Here is a 19,818-nt window from a genome sequence, read left to right as displayed (position 1 = left end):
TTGAGCAAAACTCTGAAAGAAGGCTGACAAAAGGACTGCTGATTCTTTTGGAATCTGACCTCCCTGCACTCGAAATGGATTTTCTGGAGCTATAAAACTCCAAATGGCGCCCTCTCAACGGCGTTAGAAAGTAGACATCCAGAGCTTTCTAGCAATATATAATAGTCCATATTTTATTTGGAAATTGACGACGTAAATTGGCATTGAACGCCGAGTGCATGCTGCTGTCTGGAGTTAAACGCCAGAAACACGTCATGATCCGGAGTTGAACGCCCAAAACACGTCATAACTTGGATTTTAACTCCAATAAAAGCCTCAGCTCGTGGATAAATCAAGCTCAATCCAAACATACACCAAGTGGGCCCCGGAAGTGGATTTATGCATCAATTACTTACTCATGTAAACCTTAAGTAGCTAGTTTATTATAAATAGAACATTTAACTATTGTATGAGATATCTCTTGACCATTCGGTCTTTTGATCACCTTCAAGGGGGCTGGCCATTCGGCCATGCCTGAACCTTTTACTTATGTATTTTCAACAGTGGAGTTTCTGCACACCATAGATTAAGGGTGTGGAGCTCTGCTGTACCTCAAGTTTCAATACAATTACTCTTACTTTCTATTCAATTCTCTTTTATTCTAATTCCAAGATATACGTTACACTTAACTTTGATGAATGTGATGATCTGTGACACTCATCATCATTCTCACCTATGAACACGCGTGATTGACAACCACTTCCGTTCTACCTTAGGCCGGGCGCATATCTCTTAGATTTCCCAACAGAATCTTCGTGGTATAAGCTAGATAGATGGCGGCATTCATGAGGATCCGGAAAGTCTAAACCTTGTCTGTGGTATTCCGAGTAGGATTCTGGGATTGAATGACTGTGACGAGCTTCAAACTCGCGATTGCTGGGCGTGATGACAAACGCAAAAGGATCAATGGATCCTATTCCAACATGATCGAGAACCAACAGCTGATTAGCCGTGTTGTGACAGAGCATAGGAACGTTTTCACTGAGAGGATGGGATATAGCCACTGACAACGGTGATGCCCTACATACAGCTTGCCATGGAAAGGAGTAAGAAGGATTGGATGAATGTAATAGGAAAGTAGAGATTCAAGAGGAGCACATCATCTCCATACACTTATCTGAAATTCCCACTATTAATTTACATAAGTATTTCTATCCTATTTTATTTTCTTTTTATTATTAATTTTCAAAACCCAAAACTATTTAATCTGCCTAACTGAGATTTACAAGGTAACCATAGCTTGCTTCATACCAACAATCTCTGTGGGATCGATCCTTACTCACGTAAGGTATTACTTGGATGACCCAGTACACTTGCTGGTTAAGTTGAACGGAGTTGTGGAAAGAAAAAGCTTCTCTAACAGTGCCTAGAACATATGAATCACAATTTCGTCCACCAATGCCCGATGAAGAAAATAAGCTCAAATACGGAATTACAAAGCGTGAACGTTCACACGAAGCTATAACTTATGACACAAGAAAAAGGTACAAGATAACAAAGATACAAGAGTATAATAATCATAAGATACTAACCACAACCCGCGGAGTTTAGGCCGACTAGTTAAATACTGACATATAGAGTTTTGAATGTAAAACAATTTAAACAATATCTTTCTCAAAGTAAGCTTCTAAGGTAATATAAATACAAAAGTGAGAGAACTAGTCAAAATAACAAAAAGACAACAAAATAGAATAAGGTCCTCTGCTTTGTCACCATCAAGCAACTCACCGAGGTGGGTTGCGACCTGCATCTGAAAAACAACAACAAAGTATGGAATGAGAACCGGAGGTTCTCAGTATGGTAACAGTTCCCAATATGTAAGATGTAAGGTTTCGGGATGCCAAAGGCAATCCTAAAACTTCACAACGATACTGATATTCAAGCTTAAAACAAGATAAATAACTTAACCCGTAAACAATAAACTAGGGTATCTAAACTTAGGGGATTTCTAACTAAAACTAGTCACCGCTGTCCCACAGCCTTCACCAACCTACCTCCGTGCGATCCCATCACCACCGCCTACCCAACCTCCTCAGCACCAGACAATCACAGATAATGCACACAAGTAAAACATTGGTAGTATTCATATATAACAAGTAATTCAAGAAGCAAGTAGGCATATTATACAAGTAGGCAAACTCAAGTTATCAAAGCAAGCAAGCATATAGAAGATGCATATGATGAATGTCTGTCCTATTGGATGTGATATCACATGTTAGTTATAGTGCCAAACCCGACACAAAATTCGGACGGAAACTCCTGGATTAGTCTCTCTGTTGCGCATACTCAAAAGGAATAATTCCGAGGGATGAGTGCCCTACAACCTTCTCCTTTCAAATGGAAACGTTCTGAGAGAGAGAGTGCCCTACCACCTTCCTTTGGATGCCGCATGATTCTGAGGGATAGTGCCCCACCACCTTGCAACCAAAGAGAAAACGCATGCTCAGGAGGAATAATTCCGAGGGATGAGTGCGCTACCATAGTACCCACCTTCTCCTTTTAGAGGGAAACGTTCCGTGAGAGAGTGCCCTACTACTATCCTCTTGAGCGAGAAATATGAGTGAGAAGCCCATCTTCAATTCTCATATCCGAACATAGGCGGGAGACTGCCGCAACCCCTACAACGGTGAACAATGCATATCATAATCACATATTCAATCTCAGAGGCCACTGCTCATAGCATACTTCCGCTCATACTCATTTCATTAATCATAATCATTCATTTTCAAGTCTTAAACTCATCATCCATCCTTAATATCACAAGTTCATCATCAATATAGCACGTCGTCAGATACCCAACTAGTCCATCCCTACGTACACCAGAAACCTAAACCTCCATCTTATAACTTATTACCAGAAAATATCTAGTTAAACTCACTTGGGGTAGTCTCTATGTTCCAAATCCTAAAAACAAGTTAAAACATCCTAAATAAGCATTACGAAAGTTTACAAACTTGCCAAAAAGGTAAAATAGTTAAAAACAAGGTTTTCTTTGAAAATAAGGGCAGTGTGCATACGCATAGGGTTGTGTGTATGCATGCCCAGAAGGATTTTCAAGAAGTGTATGTATGCATAGAGGTGTGCGTATGCACAGTAAGTAAAAGTTTCCATTCTGCGTACACGCACAGATGCGTGTGAACGCCCTCAACAGAATGCACCTTCCAGCGTGTGCGTGCACATGAGGCTGTGCGTACGCATAACTTGCAAAATTCATAAGGTGAGCATGTGCAGCAGAGTGTGCTGGCGCCCCCAACAGTAGGCATCTTCCTGTGTGTCCGTGCGCACAAGAGTATGCGTACGCACGGTTTCAAAAATTCACAGGGTGTGCGTGCGCACAAGACTATGCGTACGCACAAGTCAATGCATAGCCACTGTTCAAAGCATGTGCACAGTAGTGTGCGTGCGCATACAAACCAGAAATCACAAATTCTGCAACATCACAGAATTTAGATTTCTGGCACTAACTTTCGATGATCATATCTTTCTCTACAAAATTTTGATTTCTACAAAATCTATTCCATTTTAAAGCTCTTTAAATTATCTTTAATTTGACATAAAAGTCATTTAATTTCAAAAACCGTAGCTCAAGCTATGATCTGTCAAAATTCACCAAAATTCCATTTTTACCAAAAATCTCTAAACCTCAATTTTAACCAACTCTTAATTCAACACCAAACTACTCACAATCCAAACACTACCAAATGAACACAAAAGGCCATACCACTCATTCCCTAAACTCAACCATCAATAACCTCCCATTTATACTATTCCACACCATCAAAATCATTATTCTTCAACATCTAAAATCATCATAACCACTCCTAATTCTCTTATTCATCAATAACATTTCCATAAATCATCATTAATCATTAACAATACCAACAACTCTCAAAAACTATAATAAATCTCAACATTCATCATCAAATTGCTCAACATCAACAATCATCAACATATAATATCACTCCTCAACCATATCCACTCCATACAACATTATATCAACCACTAAATCATATTTCACATTCAAGTAACATATACATTCAATTCAATCCTATCTTAAGGTCAACTAGCCTAAGTGTCCAGAAACATTACATATTACATAAAGGAACCTGAAACCATACGTTGGCCGATTCCCAATATGCTCAAATACTAAACTTGATTCCAACAAGCTCCAAATCACCAAAGCCAAACCAAAAGTCACCACCAACTCCAAAAATAAGCTTCATACATACAACATGACCATGCATTAAAAACTAGAGCTCACACTACACTAAACCAAAAGGATATAGAGATTCCTTACCTTATCTAACGGTGATTGGAGTAGACACCGATAATTACTCGTTACTAGAGATCACCTAAACAAGAAAAATCACAAAATCTACTCAAAACCAAACCCAAAAATGCAAAAAATCTAGGGCAGGAAACTGGAGCTTGAGATACGAGTTCTTACCAGCAAAGCCTAGATAGAAATGAAGAGCTCAACAAGAGCTTCGCGTGGCCGCAAATGACTCATCAATTGGAGCTCCATAGCTCAAGTTATGGCTCCCGGAAGGTGATGATGAATAGTGACAATTGGGTTTCACCCCCCACCATCACCTATCCGAGCTCTCTCTCTCTCTCCCCATTAAAATGAGCTTAAAGCTCATTAAACACACATATATATGTTGGACCTTGATTTCGGTTTGGGCCCGGTCCAACCGTTAGCGGTTTTAGCTCGTTTGGCCCACTTTGGGCCAAAACCTTTAAGATTAATGCCCGATTTTCAATTCTAAATCATTTTTGTCCTTTCAAAATAATAAATCAATTTTCAAAATCTTGTTTTCCAAAATACTCAGTACTAGATAGATTAGAGCTGGTACTTCCGGCTTAAGCGCCAGTTTGCATTTTTCAAAAACTTTTCGAAAGGATACATTTTCCAACTCAAAAAAATTTATTGAAATCAAATTTCACCTTTTTATTCTCAAAATATCTTTTCTATATTTTTTAACCTATTTCGGATAAATAAATTATTATTTTATTAAAGCGGTTAACCGGATTCTTACAAATGGTCCCAACTAAACCAAACCAAATATCTCCCAATCATTCAAATCACTTCTAATAAAACATTATCACAACAACAACACTCAACTGAAGGACATCAACAAAATCCAGAATTTTAACCAACCAATCTCATGAATCACAATTTAAACTAACTTCAATAGCATTAATCAATAATTTAGAATTTTCAGCCTTCTCAAACAGTTTCAAACCAATATAAATATACCAATCAGATTTCCAAATCAAGATTTCATTAACTATCACAACACCAACTCAATCAATCAAGAATTTAATCAAGTAAATAATCATGTTCTTTTAAAATATATCAGTCAATGCACAAGATTCACATAATCACCAAAAATATATGTTTGCATCAATATCGATTTATAACAATTCTTGAAAATAAAATGAGTTTAAGAAAAGCGCCCCTACCTCGTTTGTGACTTAACTACGCGACAGACTACGTTTCTATTCTTATCTCACAGCATCGGCATCAATACCGACCATCTCCCCAGCTGCCACAACCTCTAAACACAGTATGCAAGAACCGTAGCTCAACCCTAAGACATTAATTTTGCAAAAACTTCAGCAACATAAAACAGAATATTGACTATAAAAGGTTCGGAGGAAAACAACTTACTGCACTAAGAAGAAACCAAGACAACAAAGTGGCAGCAACCCCCCAAACAGCTCCGGTGAGCTCCATCAGTGGCCATTTCGACCGCCACGATCCTAACAATGGCGCGACAGCTTATGGGCACAACCACGTTACCTATGACAGTGGCGATAGGGGATGGCAGCTTTGGGAAGATCCTGCGGCGCACAGTAGCTCGACGGCGGTGCAGATTTGTCCTACGCGTGACCTGCTTCTCCCTCGATTACTCCACTCTCTCGCGTGCTGTTCCTCACATCGACGGTGACTTGGCAGCAACGGGACAGCTCCTGGCATTTCCACAGACTGCGACGGCAAGACGCGGATGAACGACAGCAAAGCGGTAGGAAGCTCCCTATTGGCAAGCTTGCAACAGCTCCCTCTCTCTCTTTCTCTCTCTCACACACACCTTTCTTTCTCTCTCTTGTGATGGCTCAGCAATGACGCGATAGTGGAGGTTGAATAGTGGCAGTAGTGCGGCTCCTCCCTCTCTCTCCCTTACTCTTTGTGCTCTCTCTTCCCTCTGGTGGCTGCGTGTGTGTGTGTGTTTCAAGGTGATAGGGTGTTTGCTGATGGGGGTGGTGGCTAGTAGGAAGAGTGGAAGTGTGTATGTTTGTAATAAATTTAGGGTTAGGGTTTATTTTGGGTAAAATTAGGTATAAGGCTAAATTTGTAATTTTCAATAAAATTAGGGGTTATAAAATAATTAAAAACTAATTTTAATCCAACACTCATATTTATTAAAATATTATTTAATAATCAACTTGTAAATTATTTTTAAATAAATACTCTAATTCAATAATTAGAGATAATCAAATTAATTTTCTTTAAATTATAAAATAAAGTTCAAAATCTAATTATTCAAATTAAAGCATATAAAATCCTCATTATTTTTCAATTACTAAAGATTTAAATCAATAATAAGAAAGTACTCAATATAAAAATCTCTGAAAAAATATATTCTCAAAAAATAAAATAAATCATAAATAATTTATTATTTAATTTTCAAAAATCTGGGATCTTACATAAGCTGTCACCACTTCTATTAGATGCATATATAGTTTATGGTATGCAGATAAATTGATCAAATAATGCAATATTATTGCATCTACTATAGGGGAATATGTTTCTTCATAATATATACCGGGCCTTTGTGAAAAATCTTGTGCCACAAGTCGAGTTTTATACCGTACAACTTCATTTTTTCATTTCATTTTTCACAAAATACCCATGTGTATCCAACAGGTTTTACATCTTCTGGTGTACGGACTATAGGTCCAAAGACTTCATATTTTGTAAGTGAGTCTAACTTAGCCTTCATAGCTTCTTCCCATTTTAGGCAATCATTCCTTTGTTGACATTCTTTGACTGTTCTTAGCTCTAGATCTTTACTTTCGTGCATGATGTGTAATGCCACATTATATGCAAATATTCTATTGACAATTATTTTATTTCAGTTTTATTTTTCTCCTGTAAAGATATAATTTATCAAGATCTCATCATTTTCATAATTTGCAAAATTTTCAGGTACCTGAATGTCTTATGACGTTAAAATTATGCCAGAGTTTTGGACAACTATATGTGTCTCTACTATGTCTTTATCTTTTTCAACAGGAATAGTATTTACCTCTTTTCTTTTTCGAAGATTTTTATCTTTGGAACCGACAGGCCTACCATGCTTCTGATGTGAATTTGTTTCATTTTGTCCAATTAGGACATCAATTCGAATTGTGGCATTTTCAGCTGGTATATAGGATTTAGTTATTCTTTTCATATCAGAAATGCATTAGGCAATTGGTGCACGGATTTGTGATCATCAACAATGGTTCCAATGATTTGGTAGCTCTCACACGTGAATTACACTTAGTCACAACTCCGCACAACTAACCAGCAAGTGCACTGGGTCGTCCAAGTAATACCTTACGTGAGTAAGGGTCGAACCCACGGAGATTGTTGGTATGAAGCAATCTATGGTCATCTTGTAGATCTCAGTCAGGCTGATTCAAATGTGATTGGATTAGATAATTAAAAGATAAATAAAATAGGATAGAAATACTTATGTAAATTAATGGTGGGAATTTCAGATAAGCGTATGGAGATGCTTGTCCCTGTTGAATCTCTGCTTTCCTACTGCTTTCATCCAATCCTTCTTACTCCTTTCCATGGCAAGCTGTATGTAGGGCATCACCGTTGTCAATGGCTACATCCCATCCTCTCAGTGAAAATGGTCCAAATGTTCTGTCACAGCACGGCTAATCATCTGTCGGTTCTCAATCAGGTTGGAATAGAATCCCGTGATTTTTTTGCGTCTGTCACTAACGCCCAGCCTTCAGGAGTTTGAAGCTCGTCATAGTCATTCAATCCCAGAATCCTACTCGGAATACCACAGACAAGGTTAGACTTTCCGGATTCCCATGAATGCTGATGAGCGGATAATTTGTACGCTTTTTGGCATTGTTTTTAGTATATTTTAGATAGTTTTTAGTATATTTTTATTAGTTTTTAATTAAAATTCACTTTTCTAGACTTTACTATGAGTTTGTGTGTTTTTCTGTGATTTCAGGTATTTTCTGGCTGAAATTGAGGGATCTGAGCAAGAATCTGATTCAGAGACTAAAAGGACTGCAGATGCTGTTGGATTCTGACCTCCCTGCACTCAAAGTGGATTTTCTGGAGCTACAGAAGCCCAATTTGCGCGCTCTCAACGGCGTTGGAAAGTAGACATCCTGGGCTTTCCAGCAATGTATATTAGTCCATACTTTGCCCGAGATTTGATGGCCCAAACTGGCGTTCCAAATCAGCTCAAGAATGCCCGGCGTTAAACGCCAGAACTGGCACAAGAATGGGAGTTAAACGCCCAAACTGGCACAAAAGCCGGCGTTTAACTCCAAGAGAAGTCTCTACACGAAAATGCTTCAATGCTCAGCCCAAGCACACACCAAGTGGGCCCGGAAGTGGATTTTTATGTCATTTACTCATTTCTGTAAACCCTAGGCTACTAGTTCTCTATATATAGGACCTTTTGCTATTTGTATTTAGATCTTGTGATCTTGGGATCTTAGATCATCTTTAGGTCTTTGAATCCTTTGATCATGTTTTGGGGGCTGGCCTCACGGCCATGCCTAGACCTTGTTCTTATGTATTTTCAACGGTGGAGTTTCTACACACCATAGATTAAGGTGTGGAGCTCTGCTGTACCTCGAGTATTAATGCAATTACTATTGTTCTTCTATTCAATTCAGCTTGTTCTTGTTCCAAGATATCACTTGTTCTTCAACTTGATGAATGTGATGATCCGTGACACTCATCATCATTCTCACCTATGAACGTGTGACCGTCAATCACCTCCGTTCTACCTTAGATTGGGTGGATAACTCTTGGGTTCTTTAATCGGAATCTTCGTGGTATAAGCTAGAATTGATGACTGCATTCAAGAGAATCCGGAAGGTCTAAACCTTGTCTGCGGTATTCTGAGTAGGATTCAATGATTGAGTGACTGTGACGAGCTTCAAACTCGCGATTGTGCGGCGTTAGTGACAGACGCAAAAGAATCACTGGATTCTATTCCGACATGATCGAGAACCGATAGCTAGATAGCCGTGCCGTGACAGGGTGCGTTGAACATTTCCACTGAGAGGACGGGATTGTAGCCATTGACAACGGTGATGCCCAACATACAGCTTGCCATGGAAAGGAGTAAGAAGGATTGGATGAAGACAGTAGGAAAGCAGAGAGACGGAAGGGACAAAGCATCTTCATACGCTTATCTGAAGTTCTCACTAATGAATTGCATAAGTATCTCTATCTTTATCTTTATGTTTTATTCATATATCATTCATAACCATTTGAGTCTGCCTGACTGAGATTTACAAGATGACCATAGCTTGCTTCATACCAACAATCTCCGTGGGATCGACCCTTACTCGCGTAAGGTTTATTACTTGGACGACCCAGTGCACTTGCTGGTTAGTTGTGCGAGGTTGTGTTTATGCCATGGTATTGAGCACCAAATTTTTGGATTCATTACCGGGGATTATTTGAGTTGTGAAAAGTAGTGATCACAATTTTGTGCACCAAGTTTTTGGCGCCGTTGCCAGGGATTGTTCGAGTTTTCGGCAAGCTTTTGGTCCGGTAACATCAGTGCCAAATTTTCGATCCGGCAACGGCACCAAGTTTTTGGCGCCGTTGCCGGGGATTGTTTCGAGTATGGACAACTGACGGTTCATCTTGTTGCTTAGATTAGGTATTTATTTTCAGAGTTCTTAAGAATGAATTCTAGTGTTTCAAGGTGATATTTTTATCATCACCAAAGCTGATTGATCATCATCAATTTAGCTCTTGAATGCAATGTCCTGCTGAAGCTTGACCAGCCATGTCTAATTTCTTTAGACTAAAGCTTTAGACTAACATTGCATGATTCCTGGAATTCTCATTAAGAATTTTGATATCTTTATTTTCTTTTTCCACTTAATTTTTGAAAAAAAAAACCCAAAAAAAAAATTACAAAATCATAAAAACCAAAAATATTGCATGTTTCTTGTTAAGTCTAGTGTCTCATTTTAAGTTTGGTGTCAATTGCATGTTTTTGTTCTTCTTGCATTCATGCATGTGTCTTCATTAATCTTCAAGTTGTTCTTGATGATTTCCTTGTTTTGATCTTTGAATTCTCTTGACTTGAGTGTTTTGTTGTTTCTCATATGCATTCTCATTTTGTTAGTGTCAGTAATATACAAACTGCCAAGTTTGGTGTCTTGCATGCATTGTTATTTGATTTTAGTTGCATTTTGATTATTCCTCATTATTAAAAATCCAAAAATATTTTTAATTTGTGTCTTTTCAAGTCAATAATACAGAGAATTGAAGATTCAGAACATACAGCAGAGGAATTACACAGAAAAAGCTGGACGTTCAAAACGCCCAGTGAAGAAGGCAAACTGGCGTTTAAACGCCAGCCAGGGTACCTGGCTGGGTGTTTAATGCCCAAAAGGGTAGAGCTTTGGGCGTTAAACGCCAGAATGTGCACCATTCTGGGCGTTTAATGCCAGGATGGCACAAGAGGGAAGATTTTGTTTTTAATGCAAATTTTTTTCAAGTTTTCAAAATCAAATCTTTTTCAAATCATATCTTTTCAATCATATCTTTTTCAAAATCAATTTCTTTCCTTTTTCAAAGATGCTTGCTATCAATTAATGATTTGTGATGCCAAGGCATCTTAGGCTAGTTTCACTAGCATTTTTCTGTTAGTTTTAGTTGTTTTATGCATTTTCTTGAGCTTAAAGTAACCAAGAATGGTTAAATGAATAACAAAGCAATGAACCATCCAAACAGTATGATTTTGATGCAAAGTCCATGAGTTTTTAGTTATATTACTTGAATGCTATGAATGGAAGATTTCTCATGAAATTTTGCAAGACTTTGATGCAATTGTTTGGATGATTTCAGGGAAGAAGAGGCTAGGCAAGGAAGCAACAAAATCAATAAAGGAAGCATGAATATCACATGTGGAGTTTAAGTTCCAGTTTAAGCTTAAACTGGAACTTAAACTACCAAGCCATATAATGCTGGAAATGGCGTTTAAGTTCCAGTTTAAGCCTAAACTGGAGCTTAAACGCCAGAATCATGAAGGCTAGGAAATGCTGGAACTGGCGTTTAACCTCCAGTTTAACCTTAAACTGGAAGTTAAACGCCAGAATGAGAATTTCACCAAGAGAGCATTTCCACGTTTAAGCTCCAGTTTAACCTTAAACTGGAGCTTAAACGTGTTCGACTATTTCTCTCCTCCAGGGTTGCTTTCTCATTTCCACGTTTAAGTTTCAGTTTAACCTTAAACTGAAGCTTAAACGTGTTCGACCCAATTGCTCCTCCAGGGTTGCTTTCTTCATTTCCACGTTTAAGCTTCAGTTTAACCTTAAACTGAAGCTTAAACGTGTTCGACATTTCACACTCCTGGGTTGCTTTCTTCCATTTCCACGTTTAAGTTTCAGTTTAACCTTAAACTGAAACTTAAACTTCAACTTAAACACCACTTTTTGAAAGGGTTCTGGGCCAAATATATTGAAGTTTAAGTTAGCATTTGAGCACAAACATTAACTTAAACGTATTATGGTATGAAACCCAATTGAATATCATGGTTTATGGGATTGGGCCTGAAGAATTGATGAGTCTGGAGCTTCAATTTGTTGAGTCTTATGTCATTACTTGTTTATCACTAAGTTTGCTCAATAAATGTTACAGAATTGGATCACAGCCTCATCAGGATTATGGACCATAAACCCAAAGCAAAAGGAAATCAGGGAAAGGCCTCAAAGCCCAAGAAACACAACAGAAGCTCAATTAAGAAAGTGTATAAATAGGATAGAATTTAAGTTAGTTGGCACTTTTTTACACGGGGAACTTTTTGGATCATTTTGCTACTTTTCATATTTTGTAATTGAATTCAGAGCTATGACTCACTAAACCCCTTTCATTGGGTTAGGGAGCTCTATTGTAATTCAATGAATCAATAATAGTTTTATCTTCTTCTTCAATCTTTTCTCTTGAATTTTGTTAGAAAGCTTCTCGATCTAATTCCATTGGGTAGTTGTCTTGGGAAAGAAACTACCCATAATTGGAATCCTTCGGAACCTTGGGAAAGGAATGGAGGATTCATGCTAGAGAAGCTTTCTCACAGTGAATTGGATTGGGGTTTGGATGGATATTGTGACATGTAATCCTACCAAATTGTGATTCATGAAACTGTGTGGTATAATCAGTGATCGAGCATCATCTCTTCTTATGAACATTTAAACCAAGGGATTGGGAATTTGTTTGTTTTTAGAGAGAATTGGTGAGCCAAGGGATTGGGATCCAATCATATAAGATTGCCAAGCAAAATTCAATGAATGCATTGGTTGAGGAAGGGATAAAATGTTTTGATTCGGAGATCTCAATATCTCCTGAAATCCAATGAATTCCCCATTTCTGATCTACCACTTTCTCTTACATTCTGCAATTAAATTCATGCCATCACCCCCATCCCTTTTAATTTCAGCAATTTAGCTTCTCGCTCTTTAATTCATGCAATTTTACATTCCGCAATTCTTATCTAAATCTTGATTCCGCTCAACTAGAACATACTTCTAATCCGAATTGCTCACTCAACCAATCCTTGTGGGATTTGACCTCACTCTATTGTGAGTTTTTACTTGACGATAACCGGTGCACTTGCCGGAAGGAATTTTGCCGATCGTGCAATTTCCTAAATCGTAGCATATCAAGTTTATGCACATCAAGTTTATGGCGCCGTTGCCGGGGATTGGTTTTCGATTGACAATTCTCAAATTGGAAGTTAACTAGATTGAGCATTTTTTTTGTTTTGATAATTTAGTTCAAGTTACTTGTTGAATTTCAATTTCTGCACTCTGTTACTTGTTTTCTTTCTTTATGCCTTTAAATTCAAGCAACTAACTCACTGACTCACTAACTATTTGAATTAATTCCTCAACTGCTCTAACCATACTCTTCCATTAACCAAGAGTATTTCACTTGTTTGTTGCCTGTGCTGTGTTCTTGTATGACAGGTAGAAGAGGAGAGACAACAACTCCTCCATATACCGAACCAGAGAGGACCCTTCATAGACTTAGAAGGGAAGCAAGAGGGAAGAGAGTACTGGGAGAAGAAGAATCTGAAGGAGAATCTGAGGACAATTTTGAGGAAGCTCTAGATCTCAACATGGATAGAGAAGTTCACAACCATGAGAGAGCTGATGGAAACAATGCCATTCCCGAGAGGAGGGTTCTTGGTTCATACATAAACCCAACCTCTGGGAATTGTGGTAGCAGCATTCAGAAACTACCCATTCAGGCCAACAATTTTGAACTCAAACCACAGCTAATATCACTGGTGGAGAATCATTGTTCATTTGGTGGGAGTGCTAATGAAGATCCAAACCAACATCTCACAAAATTCCTGAGAATTTGCGACACTGTGAAGTCCAATGGAGTCCAGGAAGATGCCTATAAACTGCTCTTGTTCCCATTTTCACTTAGGGACAAGGCAGCTAAGTGGCTGGAATCATTCCCAAGGGGGAGCCTAACAACCTGGGATGAGGTGGAAAGCAAGTTTCTGGCACGTTTCTACCCCCCACAAAAGGTCAATAGGCTTCGATCTGAGGTTCAGACTTTTAGACAACAAGATGGTGAAACTCTCTACGAGGCATGGGAGAGGTTCAAGGATTTGACAAGGAGATGCCCACCAGACATGTTCCATGACTGGGTGCAATTGCATATTTTCTATGATGGACTCTCTTATGAATCAAGGAAGGCTGTAGACCATTCATCAGGAGGTTCATTGAACAGGAAGAAGACTGTGGAAGAAGCCATTGAAGTGATTGAGACAGTGGCTGAGAATGAGTACTACTATGCTTCAGAGAGACACAACACTAAGGGAGTTATGGCGCTGAACCATGTTGATACAATTCTAGCCCAAAACAAGGTGTTTGCCAAGCAACTAGCAGAGCTCACCAGGAAATTAGACACAAATCAAGTGGCTGCAATACACACACAAGATCAAGAGGAAGTAAGCACTGAAGGAGGTGATTGGAAAGAGGCCAACTATGTGGGAAATCAACAAAGGCAACCATATGATCCACATTCCAACACTTACAACCAAGGTTGGAAAAACCACCCAAACTTTGGGTGGGGAAACTAGCAAACCCAACCACAAAACCACAAACCTTACAACTCCAACCAAAGATCATACCAAGCCACACAAACACTTACTCCCAACCACCATATCATGGCCAAAATAATCAACCTGCCCAACCTAATCCGAACCAACAATTTCAAGATCAATTAAACAGGATAGAAGGAAAGCTTGCAAACATGGGTCAGGACATAAGTGAGTTGAAAAGCTTTAGGGATGATGTGAGATCTACCTTAAGGAACCATGGTGAAAAGCTCAAGATGATGGAGTCTCTAGTAGGAGAGCTATCTCAACAGGCCCCCAAGTCAACTGCAGTGTTTCCTAGTGACACAGAAAAGAATCCTAAAGGGGAACAAAAGGGAGTGAGATGGGAAGAATGCAAGGCCATCACCATGTTGAAGGAAGTCTCAATAGAAGAAAGAATCAGACCCTCAGAACAGGAGCCAGAAATCTTGAAGGAAGGTATGGATGAAGCTAAGCAGGAAAGTGAAATTGAGCAAGCCAAGGAACTGCAAAATAAAGGCATGCTGAAAACATACCAACCAAAAGCACCATTTCCTCAGAGGTTAGGAGGAGGTGAAAAAGGGAAAACATATTCAAGGTTTTTAGAGACGTTTAAGTCTCTCCATATCAATATTCCCTTTCTTGAGATTCTCCAGCAGATGCCTACACATATCAAGTATTTGAAGGAATTGCTAAGCAAGAAAAGAGTTTTGAAGGGAGGACAAACTGTAATAATGAACAAAGAATGCAGTGCACTCATCAAGAAGAATATGGTCTCTAAGAAAACAGACCCAGGAAGTTTTCATATCCCCTGCATCATAGGGGAAACAAAAATTGATAGAGGATTCTGTGATCTAGGAGCTAGCATAAATGTGATGCCTCTGACTCTTATGAAGAGGCTACAACTGAATGAGGTGAGATCCACTGATGTAATCATACAACTGGCTGACAAAACTCAGAAGCAAGCTGAGGGGGTAGTTGAGAATGTGCTGGTGAAAGTAGGAAATTATTTCTTCCCCACAGACTTTGTCATTTTGGACATGGAGGAAAGCTACCTACACCCTATCATTCTGGGAAGGCCATTTCTAGCCACTGCTAGAGCGCTCATAGATGTAGAACAAGGAGAGCTAATTTTGAGAATACATGATGAACAGCTCATTTTCCATGTTTTCAAACCTGCATCTGAGCCTGAACCAGAACCTGAAAAGCCTAAGGATGATAGTAGCCATCTGTGTTTGGAGGAAAGCAACCCAGCAGCTGAAACTCTGAAACAGTCCTTGGAAGGCAAACAAGAATTGCAAGAGTTAAAGCCACAAGAATCAATAGAAACAGCTCAGAAGGATCCTCCTGGCATAAGGGTCAATGAAGAAATCCTCAAGAGAGAGGGAAGAATTATAAAGAAATTGCCAAGAGGGTGGAGAAACAAGAAAATTCCCACTGAAGGTTTCTCTCCGGGAGATAAAGTGATATCAAGTCATTATCTGCCAATCCCACCTGGCCTCAAAACCATTCCTTCCCAGCTCCCTCAAGTGTTCACAATCAGGAAAGTTCTTTCTATGGAACATTTGGAAATCATGAAGGAATCAAATGGGGACGTTTTCATAGTGAGAGGAGAAGACATCAAGCACTACAATCCACCCTAACAAGGGACAACCGTCAAGCTAATGACGTTAAAGAAGCGCTTGTTGGGAGGCAACCCAACCTGAGGTAATACCCCTTTGCTGTTTCTTTTATTTGTTTCAATAAAAAGGGTGAAGTAGTTTCTGTGCATTGCAAAGAATTAAGTTTGGTGTTTCACACCAAACAATGAATTCATGGATCAATAATTCAAAGGGGAATATGTGACTCTAAGTTTGGTGTTCCACCATAAAGATCAACTGAACACAACAACCTTTGAATTATATGAAAGGAACAACCATTCTAAGCAATCACAGAAATGCTTAAAATCCTTAGCAGCAACTTCATTCCAAGGAAAACTCAAGGATTCAAAGAACAGAGAAGTAAGTAAGAGACTAAGTTTGGTGTTCACACACCAACTTAAGACTCAGACACTTGCCCATACATAGTTGAGCTAACCACTCAAGTGCTTGAGAAGCAAGCAACTTCATCACTCTTTGCAGGAAAGGAAACAAGGATCTTAGAAAGAACATGAAGCAACAACTAGGAGAAGAAGGAGAAATCAAATTGTTTCCTGGCAACAAAGAGAAAACAAGAAATTTCACAAGGTGGTGTTGTTCCTTGACCATTCTTTAAAAGGCAAACAAAAGCATGCTTGTTCTGGTTTAAACTGTAATTGTTGAATCTTTCTGGAATGTGAAGTTTTTAGTATGAGTGTCTGTTTACTGCTTTGAATAAAGTGAATGCCTAGATGTTTGGATATAACTTCACCTTCTTAAACAAATGCTTGCCATGCTTGTTCTGTTTCCAAAAATAAAAGAAAAGTTTGAACAAAAGTAACTTGGCTCAATTAGTGACAAATCAAGTAGAATTAAGTGGTGGTATGCATGCGTGATTGTTTAGTCAGATCACTGGAAATGGAGTGTAGAATTATCATTTTTTTTGTGTAGAAATTGAAAACTGTCTATGGATCTTGATGAATAAATGTCTTTGGCCATGAAAAAGAAAGAAAAAGAAGAAGAAAAAGCCACTGAAAAAGGGCAACCAAAAAGCAAAAAAAATTGAGAAAATAAGCTAGGCACCAATGGTTTGAACTTCTGAGACAAATGCCTGTGATGTTTATGTATTAAGGATATGCTTGGATGAATAGGTTCTGAGGAGTGTTTCAACACTTGGTAACTTGGGTTAACTAACCCGGGATTATCAACCAAAAGTCCATTATCAAGAGCAACCTAAATACAAAACATTTAGTCACACAAAGAGGTGCTGGGCACCAATGTCTCAAGAAGAAATGTGAACTAAAATGCCTGTAGTGGATATGTGTAGTGCACTGATAAGAAAAAAAAATGCCAAAGGCTTGTGCAACACATGACACTGAGCAAACAAGGAGCAAAGGAGCTCCAAAAAAAAAAAGAAAAAACAAAGAAGGGAAAAGTGCCAAAGACACAAGAGTAACAAGAGGCCATAGCAGTGTTTGATGAATGCAATGAAAAAGTGATAATATTACCTGATAAGAATGAAAAAGTGATACTGCAACTTTCTGCATAAAACCCTTCTGATGAACTTCAAGTGCTTACTAATGTAGCCAATGTAATTGCTTTCTGTTTCATACTTTCTTCTCAAATAACTCAGGACTTGCTTAGGGACAAGCAAGTATTAAGTTTGGTGTTGTGATGCCAAGGCATCTTAGGCTAGTTTCACTAGCATTTTTCTGTTAGTTTTAGTTGTTTTATGCATTTTCTTGAGCTTAAAGTAACTAAGAATGGTTAAATGAATAACAAAGCAATGAACCATCCAAACAGTATGATTTTGATGCAAAGTCCATGAGTTTTTAGTTATATTACTTGAATGCTATGAATGGAAGATTTCTCATGAAATTTTGCAAGACTTTGATGCAATTGTTTGGATGATTTCAGGGAAGAAGAGGCTAGGCAAGGAAGCAACAAAATCAATAAAGGAAGCTTGAATATCACATGTGGAGTTTAAGTTCCAGTTTAAGCTTAAACTGGAACTTAAACTACCAAGCCATATAATGCTGGAAATGGCGTTTAAGTTCCAGTTTAAGCCTAAACTGGAGCTTAAACGCCAGAATCATGAAGGCTAGGAAGTGCTGGAACTGGCGTTTAACCTCCAGTTTAACCTTAAACTGGAAGTTAAACGCCAGAATGAGAATTTCACCAAGAGAGCATTTCCACGTTTAAGCTCCAGTTTAACCTTAAACTTGAGCTTAAACATGTTCGACACAAATTCTCACCAGGAAGCATTTCCACGTTTAACCTCCAGTTTAACCTTAAACTGGAGGTTAAACGCCAGAAGTAAGAAAGGCACCAGGAGCATTTCCACGTTTAAGCTCCAGTTTAACCTTAAACTGGAGCTTAAACGTGTTCGACTATTTCTCTCCTCCAGGGTTGCTTTCTCATTTCCACGTTTAAGTTTCAGTTTAACCTTAAACTGAAGCTTAAACGTGTTCGACCCAATTGCTCCTCCAGGGTTGCTTTCTTCATTTCCACGTTTAAGCTTCAGTTTAACCTTAAACTGAAGCTTAAACGTGTTCGACATTTCACACTCCTGGGTTGCTTTCTTCCATTTCCACGTTTAAGTTTCAGTTTAACCTTAAACTGAAACTTAAACTTCAACTTAAACACCACTTTTTGAAAGGGTTCTGGGCCAAATATATTGAAGTTTAAGTTAGCATTTGAGCACAAACATTAACTTAAACGTATTATGGTATGAAACCCAATTGAATATCATGGTTTATGGGATTGGGCCTGAAGAATTGATGAGTCTGGAGCTTCAATTTGTTGAGTCTTGTGTCATTACTTGTTTATCACTAAGTTTGCTCAATAAATGTTACAGAATTGGATCACAGCCTCATCAGGATTATGGACCATAAACCCAAAGCAAAAGGAAATCAGGAAAAGGCCTCAAAGCCCAAGAAACACAACAGAAGCTCAATTAAGAAAGTGTATAAATAGGATAGAATTTAAGTTAGTTGGCACTTTTTTACACGGGGAACTTTTTGGATCATTTTGCTACTTTTCATATTTTGTAATTGAATTCAGAGCTATGACTCACTAAACCCCTTTCATTGGGTTAGGGAGCTCTATTGTAATTCAATGAATCAATAATAGTTTTATCTTCTTCTTCAATCTTTTCTCTTGAATTTTGTTAGAAAGCTTCTCGATCTAATTCCATTGGGTAGTTGTCTTGGGAAAGAAACTACCCATAATTGAAATCCTTCGGAACCTTGGGAAAGGAATGGAGGATTCATGCTAGAGAAGCTTTCTCACAGTGAATTGGATTGGGGTTTGGATGGATATTGTGACATGTAATCCTACCAAATTGTGGTTCATGAAACTGTGTGGTATAATCAGTGATCGAGCATCATCTCTTCTTATGAACATTTAAACCAAGGGATTGGGAATTTGTTTGTTTTTAGAGAGAATTGGTGAGCCAAGGGATTGGGATCCAATCATATAAGATTGCCAAGCAAAATTCAATGAATGCATTGGTTGAGGAAGGGATAAAACGTTTTGATTCGGAGATCTCAATATCTCCTGAAACCCAATGAATTCCCCATTTCTGATCTACCACTTTCTCTTACATTCTGCAATTAAATTCATGCCATCACCCCCATCCCTTTTAATTTCAGCAATTTAGCTTCTCGCTCTTTAATTCATGCAATTTTACATTCCGCAATTCTCATCTAAATCTTGATTCCGCTCAACTAGAACATACTTCTAATCCGAATTGCTCACTCAACCAATCCTTGTGGGATTTGACCTCACTC

At 38.4% G+C, this 19,818-nt stretch overlaps 1 non-coding gene across 1 annotated transcript; it reads right to left on the bottom strand.

Moving 5' to 3' along the window:
- Positions 1–13,862: 13,862 nt before the first annotated feature.
- On the bottom strand, positions 13,863–13,966 carry LOC130952081 (small nucleolar RNA R71). Its single transcript, XR_009074261.1, has one exon. It is a non-coding gene; the product is annotated as a small nucleolar RNA R71 (small nucleolar RNA).
- Positions 13,967–19,818: the final 5,852 nt, after the last annotated feature.

This window comes from Arachis stenosperma, chromosome 9 (genome assembly GCF_014773155.1).
Source record: "Arachis stenosperma cultivar V10309 chromosome 9, arast.V10309.gnm1.PFL2, whole genome shotgun sequence".
In the NCBI taxonomy this organism is placed as follows: Eukaryota; Viridiplantae; Streptophyta; class Magnoliopsida; order Fabales; family Fabaceae; genus Arachis; species Arachis stenosperma.
The sequence above is the reverse complement of the archived record's forward strand: the minus strand, read 5'-3'. Positions and strand labels throughout refer to the sequence as shown.